An 18,941-nucleotide genomic window follows, 5' to 3' on the forward strand; every position below is an offset into this window, starting at 1 on the left:
CAAATGACAAAACCTCCTTTCTATATATAGGAGTTTAAGGATTCACAATATAACCCAACCGACCTAACAATAATTATATAAAGGCAAAAAAATAACAATAGGGGGATTCTATGGGGCACAATAATAACAATATGGGGACAATTAGGGGCACAACAATATTAATAAGGGATACAAATAAAATAGTAATGGGGTAATCACTAGTATTATAGGGACCTAACATGCCCCTCTCATTCAAAAAAGTGTTGTCCTCAACGCTTGAGTAGTTATGGATGCTTCTGTATGAAATTATCATCCTCCCATGTGGAATCTTCAGTGGATAAGTTTTTCCACTTGATGAGATACTCTGAAATTGATCGATTTCGTAGCTATCAAGTTCTTCTTTCTGTGACTGTTTCTGGTTCCAATATAATTTTTCCTTCCTCGTCAAGTTCTAGCAATATTGTTTGAACTGGCAGCTTGTCGCCTATAACCTTCTTTAAACATGAAACATGGAAAATTGGGTGCACTCGAGAAGCTGAAGGAACCTCCAATTTGTATGCCATAGTACCAATCTTTTGCAACACCTTGTACGGACCATAATACTTTGGTGATAATTTATTATCCTTTTTAGCTTGCTTGAGGGACATTTGTTTATATGGTTGTAGCCGTAGGAATACCCAATCACCTACATCAAAACTTCTTTCGCTGTGATGTTGATCTACCTATTGTTTCATTCTATTCTACGCCAACACGAGGTTATCCTTTAAGAGTTGGAGGACTTGTTGTTGATGTTCGATGTGATGTTCCACTGCTTGAACCTTAGAATTTTCTCTTAAAATGATGTGATGGATGGTGGCTGATATCCATAAAGTGCCATAAATGGGGTCATTTTTGTTGCTGTATGGAAGGAAGTGTTATACCACCATTCAGCCAGAGGCAACCATTTGACCCATTGTGTCTGTTTATCAGATACAAAGCAACGAAGATATCCTTCCAAACATTTGTTTACTATCTCAGTTTTCCCATCAGATTGAGGATGATAAGATGAGCTATGAGCTAACTGAGTACCAAGACAAGAAAATAATTATGTCCAAAAATTTCCAGTGAAAATGGGATCTCTGTCACTTACAATAATCTTTGGGTTTCCATGTAGCTTTTGAATTGTTTCCATAAATGCAGTAGAAACTGTACTGGCTTTAAATGGATGTGATAATGCACAAAAGTGTGCATACTTGGTAAGTCTATCAACTACCACCATGATGACACTCTTTCCCTCAGACTTGGGTAAACTTGTGATAAAATCCATTGAAACCTCCTCCCAACGTTGGCTTGGAATGGATAAAGGTTGTAATAGACCCAGGGTCTTAATTGTTTCAACTTTATTTTGTTTGCAAACCAAACATTCTGCCACAAACTTTTGAATATCTGATTTAAGGCCATCCCAAAAAATTCCTTCTTAACCCTGTGGTAAGTTTTTAAAAATCCTGAGTGCCCTCCTAAGGGAGAAGTGTGCAATTCCATAAGAATCTTTTGTTTGAGTTGGGAATTTTTACAGAGGCATAAGCAATATTTGTACCATAACGAATCATTTTTCCAACATAACGAATCATTTTTCCAGCTAAATGTATCAGATGTATTGGAATCTTGTTGTAACTTTTGAATAAGTGCCCACACTTCTTCATCATTCTTCCATTCCTCCCTTGCTTCGTTTATCCAATCTGGTTGGATAATAGAAATGGCACACAACAATGCTTCCACATCCTCATCCTTTCTTGAGAGTGCATCTGCCACCACATTTTGCTTCCCTTTTTTGTAGATGATTTCAAAGTCATAACCCAACATCTTTGTGACCCACTTTTGTTGCTCTTCAGAGGATAATCTTTGTTCTAAAAAGTATTTAAGGCTATCATGATCCGTTTTTACCTTGAAGTGTCTTCCCATTAGGTAGGGTCACCATTTCTTAAGTGCATGTAGTATTGCCAACATTTCCTTCTCATAAATAGCTTTGTGTAAAAACTTTCCCTTGATTGGATGACTTTCAAAAGCAATGGGTCTTTCATCTTGCATTAAAACAACACCAATTCCATTTCCTGAAGCATCACATTCCACAATAAAGGTTTTTGTGAAGTTTGGTGTAGCTAAGACTGGTGCTTGGCACATTGCCTCTTTAAGATGTTTGAAGGCCTTTGTTGCTTCTGAAGTCCATGAAAATGCATCTTTCTTCAATAATGTTGTTAGAGGTGCTGCTATTCTCCCATAATTCTTAACAAACTTGCGATAATACCCTGTCAACCCAAGAAATCCTCGCAGATGCTTTATGGATGTGGGGATTTTCCATTCCTTAATGGCTTTAATTTTTCTAGGGTCTACCTTAACTCCTTCATGAGATACAATATGACCCAAATATTCCACCTCTTGTACTCCAAAGAAACATTTGGATCTTTTTGCATATAATTGTTTCTCCTCCAATAGTTGTAGCACCCTGTCAACATGTTCAACATGATCCTTCCAAGACTTGTTGTAGATTAGTATATCATCAAAAAATACTAACACAAATTTTCTAAGGAAGGGTTTGAAAATGGAATTCATCAAACCTTGAAATGTTGAAGGTGCATTGGTAAGGCCAAAAGGCATGACCAAAAATTCATAATGACCCTCATGAGTTCTAAATGCTGTTTTCAGAATGTCTTCAGTCTTCATTCTGATTTGATGATATCCTGAACGAAGATCCAACTTGGTGAAGTAAATTGATCCATGCAATTCATCCAGTAATTCATCAATGACAGGAATGGGAAACTTATCTTTAATAGTGAGCTTGTTGAGCTCCCTATAATCCGGACACATGCGCCATGATCCATCCTTCTTGTGCACCAATACTACTGGAGCAGAAAAGAACTTTGACTAGGTTGAATTATACCAGCCTCTAGCATTTCTGCAACCATACGTTCAATTTCACTCTTTTGGGAATAGGGATATCTGTACGGCCTGATGTTTGGAGGAACACTTCCTGGAATCAGATGAATAGCATGATCATGATCACGAATAGGTGGGAGACCTTTGGGAGTCTCAAATACCTTGGAATGATTGTCCAAGACTTTTTGGAGATCTGGAGAAATAGATGATTTCGATGTGGAAACATCTAGCGAACATAATTGTGCAATTACACCTCTTTGTTCCTTTTTTAGAAGCTTTGTCATACCGTTAGAGCTGATTATCTTTCTCGGTTTCCCTGCAATACCCCTTAATTCAACTTCCTTTCCTTCTGTAGAAAATTTCATGAAAATTTCTTGAAAATTAAAAGCTATTGTACCCAAGGATTGTAGCCATTGGACTCCTAGTACAACATCAGCACCTCCCATTGGAATGGAAAGCATTGGGCTAGTCAATACATATTCTCCCATGGATAGCTTGATATTATGGCACTTTCCAGAGCAATTTATTTTTCCTCCATTTGCAACCATCACTTGACACTCTGGTGCTGGATATAGGAAGCAATTCAATTCTTTTGCTACCTTACAATGAATAAAATTGTGGGTATTTCCTGAATCAATCAACACTATTACCTTTTTCTTCTTGATTTGTCCTTCTATCTTGATGGTTTGAGGAGTGGTAATTCCCGCCAATGCATTACAAGATATGGTCGGATTAATTTCTTCTTTATCTAGGCTTTGTTCCTGGAGTATATCCTCTTCTTTTGACCTTTTTTGCTCCTTTTCTTCTTCCTCTTCACAATCTATGTAGAATAATTTCTTCTCAGCACACTTATGACCTTTAGTGTATTTGCTATCACAACTGTAACAAAGCCCTTTTGCTCTTTTTTCTTCCAATTGTTGTGGTGTCAACCTTATAGGTTGTGGAAGACTAGGGGCAACAACACTTCCATCTTTATAGTTGTGAGTGGTATGCTTCCTGGTTGCCATAATTTTGCTTTCCATTTTTCTTGCTAACCTGAATGCCTTCTCTAATGAATCAGGTTCCCAAAGGCGAACATCATGTTGGATATTATCCTTTAAAGTCCCTATGAACACATCAATCCTATGCTCCTCTGGAATATTTTTTACCCTTATGTTCAATTTTTGGAACTCCTCAATGTGCTCCATTATTGAACCCTTTTGTTTGAGACTTATCAATTGGCTAAAAAAAGTGTTGCTTTTTGTATCCTCATAATGTGCTGTCAATTCTTCCGTAAAAATTGCCCAAGTGATAATTTGTTTACGAGAGCAAAGCCATTGATACCATACAAACTGATTTGGTTCCAAATATAAAGTTGAAATACGTACCTTTTGTGTGTTTTGCACATTATTGAGATCGAAAAATTGCTCCATCTGTAATATCCATGTTGTGGGATCCTTGCCATCAAACTTCCTCATATCGATTTTTAGAATATGGTGGGTCTTCGATCCCACATTAGAGTCTATGAAATCATGATTAACATTTCTTTTGTCTGCATCATGAGTTTCCTTTACTACCCTTTCACCATTAGTAAGTATTTCTTGTAGAAAATTTGTCAAATCTGTCTTCAAATCTGCCATGTCTCTCTTCAAATCTGCCATGTCTCTCTTCAAATCTATCTTCAAATAATCCATATTAGCTTCCACACCATTCATCTTAGCTTCCACACCCTTTATCTTATATTCCACACCATTTATCTTAGCTTCTGTTAGCTTTTGTGAGAGTGACATTTGTTGCACTTGGTCTTGTAATTTTGATATATCATGTAGCATTTCTTCCTCTTCTTCATGGGTCATGCTAGAGCTTTTAGGTTGCTTACTAGGTGTTTGCATTTTCTTTCCTTGGGGTATCAGTTACCGATAATAATGCTCTACTATGCCCTTTGAATCCATTCAAAATAATTTTTCAAACCAAGCTTAAGCAAAAATTTAAAAAAATCTACACACCTTTTTTCACTTTATAGGAGGTCATATTGCCTCTGATGTATCTCTGTAATTTTGGAACATCCAGTTATGAAATTGTGATCTGCAGTAGCCCTATTTGTCCTATTTCCAATGCCACCAGTCTAATCCAAATTGGATTCTCCAAGGAAGAGTTATGCCAAATCGCCCACAGTGACCTGATTATAAACTAGTTCAGTAGAGCAAACTTGTACGACATGCCACGTGTCCCTGTTTCGACCTTTGGCTCTGAAAAATATATACAGGAAACTATAGTCTGTCCTCTTTCTATACCTTCTTAAGAAATTTTAATCCAATGCTCAGAGAGAAAGTTATGATGATTTTCCCAAGGTCACCTGTTTGGAATGTAATTTAGGATTCTGCAAAAAGATCAACTTCCTCAGATCATATCTCCATAAATATAGTGCTAAAAGCTCTGAAATTTAGACCCAAGGTTCAGTGTGATTTCATCTCAAATGGGGTTTTTTTGCTTCTAAAACGTCCCAGAAATAAAGTTATAGATAAAATTCCACTATGACCTATTTGGAGCAGTGAAACCCTAGAATCCAAAGCTCTGATACCAAATGTTATGAAACCAGCTCACAAAAAGATAGAAAAGATAGATCAAGGCCTTATAATTCAGCCTCTTCGAGGGGGAAACCTCCTTTACATTACACAAATGAATGATTCTTTGATGATTCAAATGACAAAGCCTCCTTTCTATATATAGGAGTCTAAGGAGTCAAAATATAACCCAGCCGACCTAACAATAATAATATAAAGGCACAAAAATAACAATAGAGGGATTCTATGGGGCACACTAATAACAATATGGGGACAATAGGGCCAAAAAAATATTAATAAGGGATACAAATACAATAGTAATGGGGTAATCACTAGTATTATAGGGACCTAACAAAAGAGAATGATGGGAACACACCCCCATCATCCCATGGTAGTGCCCATTACAGGGAAAGAGCTGAGGCAAGCTCTCATTGCCATACTTACACCAGAGATGGCAAGGAAAGGTATAACCATTCTCGACATTCAAATGTTCATTTCGATTATAATCATGTTGTTAAAGAAGAACGTAAATCATGGAATCGAAAAAAATGTACCTTTTGTGGATTACATAGCCATACATTTTCTAAGTGTTGGAAAAGAATGGCAACACACAAAAGGAGGAGGCATGAAAGACCCTCTCAATAGCAAGTAAAGAAACATGTTAAGCAGATCTAGAGGAAGAAATCCTATTGTAGTCATTGTGATAGAAGTGGTCATCAAAGAGCCACTTGTTGGAGGCTCCATCTAGTGTAGCGCCTTAAATACAAAGTGTCGGTGCATGAACTAGGTGAAGCAGTTGTTTGACTATCGAATGCGCCACAAGGAGGTGACCCATTCACCTTGATAAGTGAAAAACGGTTTCTAGATATGTTAGCATTTCATGGTCATGATTTTGTAAATCATTTGTTGCAATTTAAAATGTAAAAGTGATGATGTGTTTTCCATCACTTATTATGAAACAATGATGTCTGGTCTTATTTTGAGCTACATGATAAATTGTGAGAAGTGATGTTGTGTTTCCATCACTTGTCAAAGCAACAATAGTGTTTGGCCTTATCTTTGTAAATCATGTGTTGCAGTGATGATGTGTTTTCCATCACTTGTTGGAGAAACAATGATATGTTGGTATGTTGGTCTTGTTTTCGTAGTTGGGGTATTGCATCCATCTTGATGTAAACTTGACCACCGAGTATGTGTTATAAACTCGTGGAAAGTATGGGATGCTTGGGTCATTAGATGGTCATGAATGTCAAGCATGTAATTTGTGAAACAATGTCCTACAGGTTGCAGAGATTGCAGGTGTCGGCTCATCGCTTAAGGCTCCGAAGAACAAAGGTGAAGGAGATGGAAGTGAGACATTTTCAAGGATGCTTGAGATGCAGACAAGTTACAGAGAAGTTGCAGATTATTTTTCATGCTTTTGGAGGACCAAAATATCCTCAATGGGAGGATTGATCCAGGTGGATCTAGGGACACACACAAGACAAAGGGGGCTTATGGAAGCTCGAAAATCAAAATGATTAGAATGCTTTTGAACTAGGAGCAAAGCGTAGATCTCATTGTCCTGATCCTGGCGGTGTGAATGGTTTGTCAATCCGAGCTCATATGCAAAAGTTAGGAGCAGTAAAAGTTTAGGTTGACTTTGGTCACTGGGCAGACTTAAGGAGGATGAAATTTGGACAAAAACCCACCACCGGATACCGAACAACCTTGCCTAGATTCTGGGCGAATTTGTAGCTTGATTAATTTGTCTCCTTCGGTCATTTTTTGAATTTTCAAAAATGGCCAATTTGTTATTATATAAAACAAAAAATATATATATGAGGTGGCAGGCCACCTCCCCCACCAACCCCCGAAACTACATAACATAAAAATTAATTAAAATCGGGCTGACAGACCGTGACTCCCACCAGCCCTCCTGCAACCTTAAGCAACATTGTAAATTTTAATGGCTCGACAACCATTACCACGCTCAGCCCTCCACATAATCCACTGCATATATATATATATATATATATATATATATATATATATATATATATATATATATATATATAAGGGCTATGGGTAGGCCACCTCCGGTGGACTTGGCCCATGCCCCACCACACTTAACAATGCCATTTGATGTGAGGTCAGCGGGGATCGAACCCGCCCAGTCCACGTGTTCCGGCCCCCACCGGCCGACCCCATGTGGTGGCAAACCCCGACCAAAAAAACAATGGCCCAAAACATTTAATGTGCCAAGCTAATATATGGTTGCGGAGGGTATGGCGTGGGCTGCCCAATGTGCACCCGACCCCCAACTCAAATCAATACTATTTTAAAAAAAATTAAATGCGGTTTTTGAAAACCATAATGTATTAAAAAAGGAGGGGCGGGGTTTGACCACCCGACCCCTCCTCAACAAACTGCTATTATGACCAATGCACCAACGACGCTTTTTGTAAACTCCGTCCGTGAATTGATATAAACCCAACATTTCATCAGTGCACCGAAGGCATGGAGGAACCAAGGGAGGGCACGAAAATCGAGTAATATTTTTTTTAATTAATTTATTGTAGGTGGAACCATGATTGAGCACAATTCTCAGGAGGGTGAAATTTTTGCAGTGTCCAAGTTGGACAAACTTTATGTCAATGTTACACCTCTTAGCGACACAAACCTGATCGCGTAGTCAGTTTCCTTATCTGAGCAACTGATTTTTGGAGGACCCGGAGGAGGGAAGCTTTGAGGAATCTAGGGGGAATCTAAAAGATTCCTTAAGCCCCAGATTTCCATTTTCTCAGAATTCAGAAATTTGACAGTCAATTTTGCACTATTCGATGCCACAAATCTGATGGTGCATTCAAATTTTTCATTTTCTCATTTAATTTTTTGGCCACTTTTCAAAGTGGAGTGCAGGTGTCAGCATTCATGTGTGTTTAGTCATTTCCATGCGATTCGATGCCGCGAGATTGGTGGTACAGCCAGCTTCATCAGTTTGACATCCTTTTCTTCAGATGGCCTCAAGATGTGGGGTATATGCAGTGTGTTCATGTACTTCTTTTTGCTATGCGTTGTGCTGCACAGATCCCAGTCTGATGTTTGATGTGGGATTTTGTTTCTTACTTTGCTTCATGATTCCTGCTTGATGTGACGCGGAATCATTTGTGGGATGTACTTTATTCATGATTCGTCATGTTTTGTTTGAGATCCCTTTGTTGTGATGTTGATGGGATACTCATGTTGTCGTCATGTATGTTTGCATTGAGATCCCTTTTATGCCATGCTGGCGGGATGCTCATCGTGCATGAGTTCATGTCATACTGATAGGAGTCCTATTTGACTTAGAGTTCCTATAGCAGAACATCTCTTGGAGCCACTCTTGCGATAGCGGCATCACCTCTTATGTACATCATCACTATTGAGAACACTTAATGCAACGACCTACACCATCTTGACACCGGGGCCTGTTGTGGTCACCAACAACCCCCCTCTTTGATTGGTATTAGCAATAACACCAAGCAAATGGGGACCCTTAACAAAAAATCCAAAAAAAATCATTTTATCAAAATTTTTGTATTTTAACTCCCTAAAGCTGTATCGCATCGCGAGAAGAGAGTGAAACGTTTTCCTATGCGCATAATAAGCTGTGAAGAAGCGACGCGAAATTCATCGCATCGCTTATATTGTGAAGCGCTCTTAAATGAAAAACTTAAGGAATCGCCGACGGCCGATATGCGACGTCGCATATCGCAACATCGCATAAGCAGCACACAATGATTGGATGATTAAGTGCGATCTGCGATATTGCGATCTGCGATTTGCGATCTGCGATGAATGCGACCATCAATTCCTGCGATGACACATCTTGACGTCGCGATCCTCGATACTGCGATGCGAGTCGCAGAAGTCACTCATCGCGCAATTTCCTCGATACAGTGTTCAAGGAAAGCTGTCTGTAGACCAAATTGGGCGCGCGCCTTAAAAGGAATTAATGATTGTACGCCAAAGTATCCAAGAAGGATTGTGTTGTGTTTTTCGAAGAGTCAGTTCATTATGAGTGTCATGATTATGCATTCATTAGGGCTTAAAGCTTTCATGTCAATCTTTTCGTCATTACTCTTTTCCTTTGCGTAAACTGTAAGATAGCAACTAACATAAAGCAATGTGTAGGAAACATCTAAGGAAAAGGAGAAAGCGTCAATACTCAGAGAACATAGAAGAGATGCCTTCGCAAACGGATGCCACATGCAGCAGGATCGCGGATTCTAGAGTATCACTCAACAGATACTGATGTCAATAGGCCATCCAAAACTCAGAGTCAAAGGTGCACAAAAGCAGCATGTTTACAAAAGATCCTGAAACTTAGACTGGGTAAAGCAAAAAGAAGAACGCTAAAGAGGGGAAACGCACCAGAAAATCCTGGAACAAAGAACAGAAGTAGTTTTCAATACAGAAAATTGTTCAGAGAGCAAAGTCCCTAACTTATTCAGTCATTCGCAAGGCCGGAAACCGAAATAGCAACAACACAATCAGTTTGAGAGAAATTTGGGTTATACCAAGTATACACACAGTGAATACACCAAGCCAGAGGAAGATTTTCGAAAATATCTTCTAGTTTGTCAGAAAGCGGTGCCAACTCTTGTTATTTCTATTTTCATAGCTCAAACGAAAGGAGAAGACAACCAGCCGACTCTTCCCAGGCAAATATTGCATTGCTTACAGCACTAAGGAGCAAATACAGAAACGGTTAGAAATTAGATTTAATTTTTAGAAATAAATTTGCTTTAGTAGAAGGGCGGTCATTTGAAACCGTGTCCTAAATTTATGTAATTAAGATTAATTAGTTAGCAGTATTTAAACCCTTCTCATGCATTTGGAGAAGGGTCCGGAAATTTCTCAAAAAAACTTGTCCTCAGAACATGCACTTTTGCACCCTCGGAGGGGGTTTTTGATGAATGGATGGATTGAGATTTATCAATGTTTTCATTTAATGTCTGCTACTGATGTTGCACTTCTGTATCTTAGTAGATGTTAGAACAAGTAGAGATAAATCGTTATTGCTTGAAGCTTATGAGTGGAACCAATCTGATCCAGATTTAAACAGGAACGCAACAAATTACAGAGATAACCATATACACAAAGATGCAGCAGAAATAATACTTCATTTCATTAATGGAAAATACTGACATATGCTTACAAACAGAAATGGCAATAAACTAGCTAGGGCGATGGTAGCTTATCTCTGAGAAGAGATGTGATGGCTACATGCCTCTGAACTGTATTACAATGAGGCTCGAAGGCCTATTTATTGTTGAGAAACAATGGAAAACCCTTCACATACCGAAACCTAACCCTAGAAGATGAAACGCCAAATTGTGGGCCCCGTTTGGGTAAATTGGTACATCAATTTCCCGGGGTCGTAACTTTGGCATACGATCTCCGTTTGATGCGTACGATAGCTCGTTAGAAAGATCTATCCGAGTACTACCACTTTGGGAGGCAACATAGGGCTCGTTCGCCCCAGAATTCCAAAAAAACGTCGTTTAGGGCCTCAAAACGGCTCCGGAAGTTCAGGACCCGAAAAACTGCTAAAAATAGTAAACTGTGCTACAATTAAGGAAACTGAAAATGCTGAGAAAGACAATGGTGGGGGTCCAGGTGGACCTGGCAGGTGGCCACCAATATCCACCTGGATCACAATCATAAATGGTACTTTTATCTCTTGACCAATTTCTGCTTATATTCTTAAAGTGATATGCAGTTTTCAGTTGTTTATATGTTAATGCACGAATGTGTGGGTTACCATTTGGCACTTCTGTACGATGGAGTCATCTATTTGTGTTTGATATATGAATAACTTATTATGCGATATGCTGTTCACAACTGTTTTGCTTAACTTTTTATGCAGAATGGTGTATCTTAATTGATTTCTATTCTTATGATAGCTGAATGATCTTTATTACAAGTTATTGTTCGAAAACTCTTTAGATCGCATAATAGAAGAAATACACCCTGGGTTAGCGTAGATTAGATGTGTTGTTTCTCATTAGATTACAATAGCATAGAGTTAGTTTAGAAGTTTGAATTAAATTAGCTTTAAATACTCCTAGATCAGCATCATCCAACTCTAAACACACACACACCCCTTAGATTGGGAAACTGGTCCCATTATCCCCAGTCGGACCCGCTATACCAAACGGATAAGGAGCTGCCAACCAAGGTCCGGACCGGGTGGGTATCCCCCTTGTTGTCAACCTGATTTTCGGGGCTTCAACATATTTGGCGCTAGAAGGAGGGCCCGAACTATGAATGGCACCTAAATCAAAATCTAAATACCATTCTGAGAGTAAATCGCCCTCATCAACTCCCCCAACTTCCCCAGTACGTTTAAATCCAAAGTTAGAGGTCGCTCGAGTATCAACCACTGCTACATACCCTAATATTTCAGACCAATTTACCATTGAACCCCCTGAAGTTCAAACTCTAATTCGCAAACTCTAGGGATTTTCTATTTTTACTCAGAGGTCTGATAAATCTCAAAGCAGCGTGACTTCGTAGTACAATCCTGCTCATCCCCTGACCAGATTAAAGAGTGAAAAATTTGGCATCCAGCCAACTGAATTCCGTCTCCCCACCAGGAAAAGAGCAAGGAAAACACCACCAGAGTCTGACAGTGAGACTCTTTCATCTACGTCATCCATTTCAACTCCCTCACCGCAAAGTCAGCCACCCACATCTTCATTCCAAATCACTCATCCATCTTCCACAACCCCTCCTCTTCAATCATCAAAGATCATAATATCTTCATCTTCCCAGCATCAGGGATCATCCTCTACACTTTCATTTACTAGCAGCTCCACGATGGCCCAGTCTCCATGGAACAATCCTGGGGCAGTTTTAATGCCTCCACCCCTGAGCCCAATACCGGCCCATCTTGAGAAATGGATACCCAAGTTCAATCCAGAAGCAGGCATGCTAGCTGAAGAGCATATTAATAATTTCATGCTTTCTGTTAATCTCAACGGAGTTACCAACGAGGATGATGTCATTCGGCTTTTTCCCTATACAATGCAAGGAACAGCCGGGTCATGGTACTTTTCATTACCTTCCGGGTCTATCACAAGTTGGGACATTTTTCAAAGTCAATTCCTCACCAAGTTTGGTGATGACAGATCAACGGCGACGTTGATCAATGACCTATCCAATCTTAAAGCCAAGGTGTTGGCATTATGATACATATGTTGTACTTGATGGCAACCCACTCATCTCAGATAATAAATTATAGTGTAGAGAAAAGTTCACGCACTTATATGCAGAGAAAAGTTTATTTCATGTAGAGAAATTTCACGCACTCTCATGCAAGGAAAAGCGTGTATATGTTGGAGAACTTACCTTTGGTCCATGGTAGTTAGTCCTTGGTATTTGAACCTATGAGGTTGGAGAACTTACCTTTGGTCCATGGTAGTTAGTCCTTGGTATTTGAACCTATGGTTTTGGACCATGGTACCTCGTCAGAAGTGTTGATCTCACGCACTTTCATGCAAGGAAAAGCGTGTATATGTTGGAGAACTTACCTTTGGTCCATGGTGGTTAGTCCTTGGTATTTGAGCCTATGTTTTTGGACCATGGTATCTCGACAGACGTGTTGATCCCTAGTATTGAGTTGATGGTATTGTGTTACTATGGTTTTGGACTATGGTATTGTGGAAGGCCTAAGACTATATAAGAGGAAGGAGATCATTTGGCAAAGCATCATCTGAACAATTGAATATCTTAAGATCTGAAATACTGGGTTATTGTTTTGAAAGTTTGATCTATGAAAGTGAAGTTGAAAGCGAATCTGTGAAGGGTGATCTCTCAAGCGCTGCAGCTGCGGAAGTGCGGAGACGCCATAGAAGGCGTAGTGCGGAGGCGCCATAGAAGGCACAGTGCGGAGACGCCACAGAGGCGCCACAGAAGGCGCAGTGCGGAGGCGCCACAGAAGGCGCAGTGCGGAGACGCCACAGAGGCGCCACAGAAGGCGCAGTGCAGAGGCGCCACAGAAGGCACAGTGCGGAGACGCCACAGAGGCGCCACAGAAGGCGCAGTGCGGAGGCGCCACAGAAGGCGCAGTGCGGAGACGCCACAGAAGGCGCAGTGCGGAGGCGCCACAGAAGGCGCAGGTGCGATGGTCGAGGCGCCACAGAAGGCACAGGTGCGGTGGTCGCGGCACCACAGAAGGCGCAAGTGTGGAGGTAGTACAGATATCCGTAGATCTATACCAGTGAAGTTGCGATCCCTGCTTAAAATTTTTTTTAACTGCCTTTGACTATTCTGCAGGGTTTTGGGTGCATAACTGATGTTTGGTTACTGGTATTGAGTTCAGATAACAACATGATTAATGACTTATCTTTATGTACTAGATCTGGTTGATAACTCTCATAATATCATTGTATATGTATGGATCTGGTGATTGGGTGATTCAGAAGGTTGTTTGATTATGAGCTTCAATGTTCTTGCTGGGTCCAGTATGAAAATTGGATGAAAAGTGGCCTTTCAGATTATGTGTTGTGCTTCAGTGTATCCAGTCTGAAAATTGATGAAACGTGGTACCTGAAGGAGAGAAGATTGTAGGCCAACACCTATGTACTAGTATCTGAGCTAGTACAAAAGATAAGGGAGATCTTTGGAGCATTGTAGCAGGTAGCAGCCTGCGTACTAGTAAATGGATCGGCTAGTACAAGAGCAAAGGGGGTTGTAGCTCCCGTACTCTCTTGAAAAAGCAATCTCTTGAAAAGGAAGAACAACTTCAGGTTGAGGTAAATATCTTGAAAGGTAAACTAGAAGAAAAGGATAAGCTTTTACGATTTCAAGATAGTTCTAAAGTCTTGGATGATATTCTTAGTAGTCAAAGGTCTCCTGCTATAAAGACTGGTCTTGGTTTCCATGAATCTGTTGAAGGTGAACCTAGTTCACAAGGTGAGGCAAGGAACTCTAAAGAGAAATCTAAAGTGATCAACGAAGAAATGAAAGATCAATCTCATCATCAACCAAGAAAAGAGATTCCTCAAATAAAATCCTTTACTCCTCCTATGAATAATGTTGAATGTTATGTATGTCATAATCTTGGACATGTTGCAGCTAGATGTAGAAGAAGAAGGGTTCAAGACCATTATGCAGAAAGATCATCACTTTCAAGGTACTTTTATGGATATTACTTTGCTTGCAATATGTTTGGTCACAAAGCTGCTGATTGTTACAAGAGGAATATGAAACATGTAATATGTTATGCATGTAACAAGCTTGGACATATAGCTAAGGAATGCAGGAACAAAGTGTGGGCACCATATCAAAAGGAGAAAATGTCATCATCACGCTTGAAGATATGGAGGAAAAAGGAAGTACAGTCAGAAAAAGGCGGCACTGCACAACGTACAGACATACCAGAATTAGAGGGAGCTGAAAGTACAAAACTTCAGTGTCCTGAATCTCATATGCAAACTCCATAAAGGAAAGTTGCATATATACACGAGTTAGTTACTGCACAGTCGTGTATATGATTGTTTGAAGAAAGGCAGTAGGGACAGATTCAAGAGAAGGATCAGTTTTTCTCTAGTTAATAATAATGATGTGTGGATATGATGGTTAGAAGTGTTTTGGTTCTAACTTGATATTGATGATGTCTTGATACTTCTTATTGATATGCATGATCAGACAGATGGCACAGGTTTAGAGGGAGCATATGGACTTAATGCATTATTGGCATTATGGTTAATAGTCCTTGGTGATGATACTTATATGGATAAATGATTCATCTTGCTATGGTTATGAGTTGTTCACATGGTTCTTGGATCAGATTTATGGTTGATTCTCTAATGATGCTTGCATGGGAAGCACTTAGCTTGAATTCACATCTTCTTGATGTTGAGTCACTCATATGCTGCTGTCGTCATATGCATAAAGATCATATATTACAGTTATGATTCCTTTCATTCTTGGCACAAATGGATGAGGATTGTTGGCTGGATACAGGGATGATTATTCAATGTTGCATTGTTGGAGACATGATGATAATGAGCTCTTATCTATATGATGATACAATTGTTTCATACATATGTTGATTAATGCAGATATTCCCAATTGATGATACTTGATTCATGTAGATCTGGATGGCTATGATGTTTCTCACATAGAATGTGAAATTCTGTTGATGCGGACATACCTTGATGATTCATGCACTAATACAAGTTGCTGGTCTAGTTGTTGTTGACAGATACTATGGAGCAGATCATAAAGTGTTGTTGCTGATGTTCATCTTATTTAGGTGATGTCATATCAAGACTCATGATGTAATAGTGTCATCTCTTCAGGTCATGTAACGACCTATGTTGGTTTCCCCACTATGCCTGGGATGAAGATGTAATGTATTTGGTTTTCATTTTTCTGATATATCCCCACTTGGTTGGGTGATGGATGTATGTATTGAATCTTTTAGGAAGGTCATTTGTGATGTAGAACATCCTTTTGCAGACCTTGCTTACAGTCAGGGGGAGCCTGAGCATGAAAAACACTATATAGCAGAGCAGACATTTCAGCTTGTTCTCAGAAAGAGCATGATCAGATTGGTGCACCATTACATATACAAAGGGGGAGCTCATTCAGAGATTTCAACAGGTACTCAGGGGGAGCTTATAATGCATTGTTGGCATTATGGAGGACGTACAGAAGGAGATCTTGGATGCTGGTCTGATTATTGCTGCAATCTATCTCTTTCATGGTCATTTATGGTGTTTGGTGGATTATGTTTCTTTTTTACAGATCTGGTTCATATTCAGGGGGAGCATGCTCTTAGGGGGAGCATAACCCTTTGCCCTTGATGTCAAAGGGGGAGAATGAGCTGAAGATTTTGAGGTTGCCATCAAGTCCAAAGGGGGAGATTGTTGGCATTATGATACATATGTTGTACTTGATGGCAACCCACTCATCTTAGATAATAAATTATAGTGTAGAGAAAAGTTCACACACTTATATGCAGAGAAATGTTTATTTCGTGTAGAGAAAAGTTCATGCACTTTCATGCAAGGAAAAGCGCGTATATGTTGGAGAACTTACCTTTGGTCCATGGTAGTTAGTCCTTGGTATTTGAACCTATGAGGTTGGAGAACTTACCTTTGGTCCATGGTAGTTAGTCCTTGGTATTTGAACCTATGGTTTTGGACCATGGTACCTCGTCAGAAGTGTTGATCTCACGCACTTTCATGCAAGGAAAATCGTGTATATGTTGGAGAACTTACCTTTGGTCCATGGTGGTTAGTCCTTGGTATTTGAGCCTATGTTTTTGGACCATGGTATCTCGACAGACGTGTTGATCCCTAGTATTGAGTTGATGGTATTGTGTTACTATGGTTTTGGACCGTGGTATTGTGGAAGGCCTAAGACTATATAAGAGGAAGGAGATCATTTGGAAAAGCATCATCTGAACAATTGAATATCTTAAGATCTGAAATATTGGGTTATTGTTTTGAAAGTTTGATCTATGAAAGTGAAGTTGAAAGTGAATCTGTGAAGGGTGATCTCTCGAGCGCTGCAGCTGCGGAAGTGCGGAGACGCCACAGAGGTGCCACAAAAGGCGCAGTGCGGAGTCGCCACAGAAGGCGCAGTGCGGAGACGCCACAGAGGCACCACAGAAGGCGCAGTGCGGAGGCGCCACAGAAGGTGCAGTGCGGAGACGTCACAGAGGCGCCACAGAAGGCGCAGTGCAGAGGCGCCACAGAAGGCGTAGTGCAGAGGCGCCACAGAAGGCGCAGTGCTAAGACGCCATAGAGGCGCCACAGAAGGCGCAGTGCGGAGGCGCCACAGAAGGCGCAGTGCGGAGGCACCACAGAAGGCACAGTGCAGAGGCGCCACAGAAGGCGCAGTGCGGAGACGCCACAGAGGCGCCACAGAAGGCGCAGTGCGGAGGCGCCACAGAAGGCGCAGGTGCGGAGGTAGTACAGATATTCGTAGATCTATACCAGTGAAGTTGCGATCCCTGCTTAAAATTTGTTTTAAGTGCCTTTGACTATTCTGCAGGGTTTTGGGTGCATAACTGATGTTTGGTTACTGGTATTGAGTTCAGATAACAGCATGATTAATGACTTATCTTTATGTACTAGATCTGGTTGATAACTCTCATAATATCATTGTATATGTATGGATCTAGTGATTGGGTGATTCAGAAGGTTGTTTGATTATGAGCTTCAATGTTCTTGTTGGGTCCAGTATGAAAATTGGATGAAAAGTGGCCTTTTAGATTATGTGTTGTGCTTCAGTGTATCCAGTTTGAAAATTGATGAAACGTGGTACCTGAAGGAGAGAAGATTGTAGGCCAGCGCCTATGTACCAGTATCTAAGCTAGTACAAAAGCTAAGGGAGATCTTTGGAGCATTGTAGCAGGTAGTAGCCTGCGTACTAGTAAATGGATCGGCTAGTACAAGAGCAAAGGGGGTTGTAGCTCCCGTACTGGGATAAGACTGCACCAGTACAAATATTATAAAAGGATTTTCTTATTAAGAAGAAGATTGAGATGACTTGCAACAGGTGGTTTTTCTCCCGCATTGGGTTTCCACCTTATATCATGGTGTTCATGTGTGTGCCTTATCTGTGATGATCTATTCTCTATTACTGCATCTGTTATCTGATAATATGGTTGATAATGTTCTAATGCACTCATTGAAGATCAATTAACTTAATCATAAGAAGTTGTGGAAGTAGCATATATGAATCTGATTATGGAAATGAAAAAGTTTTATTAATGTGATAATACTGATTCACCCCCCCCTCTCAGTATTATTTCCAACACGAGGCTAGAAAACCCATCAAAGATTTCAATTTACGGTTCAATAAAATCCTCAACAAAATTCCCGCTACTTCCCAGCCCAGCGAAGAAGTGAGATGCGAATGGTATATTACGGCCTTACCATCAAACTTGGCAATATTCGTGGATAGGGAAAATAAGACAACCTTAGTCGAAAACTTGACAGAGGCGATAGCAGTAGAGAAACACATAGTAGCCCTGGAAAAAAGATCTGCGATAGAGGAACGCAAATCTAGGAAAATCTCCTTCAAAGAAGACCCCAAGAAGAAACAAACGAAATATCCTTTCGATTTGGAAGGGTTACAAAAAGTGTTAAAAACCATGTCCAATGAGATGATTGACATAAAAAAACAAGTAGCATAAACTTCTTCAAAAAATCCCTACAGAGCTTTTAAAAGGAATCCTTCAATGGATGTGAAACCACCCAATGCTATCTCAAACGTCGAATCCGAAGAAGAGGAAGAAGAAGAGAACACCACTGAAGGGCAGACCGATAACGAAGAAGTTGTGGAACTACAAGGAATGTGGAATTTCATCCTCCTGCAAGAAGAAGATCAAGAAATATTTCCGGTTAGCACACGAAGCCAAAATCAACTTGATCCTCCCCAAATTACCCCTAAGCAGAAGGGCGCAAGCCCTGCAGCAAAAGATAAAGTCGCAACAAAGAAAACGACCGCTAAAGCGAC

The sequence above is a fragment of the Pinus tabuliformis genome, chromosome 3_2 (genome assembly GCF_031772625.1).
Source record: "Pinus tabuliformis cultivar Carrire ecotype Pingquan chromosome 3_2, CPIR1, whole genome shotgun sequence".
In the NCBI taxonomy this organism is placed as follows: domain Eukaryota; kingdom Viridiplantae; phylum Streptophyta; class Pinopsida; order Pinales; family Pinaceae; genus Pinus; species Pinus tabuliformis.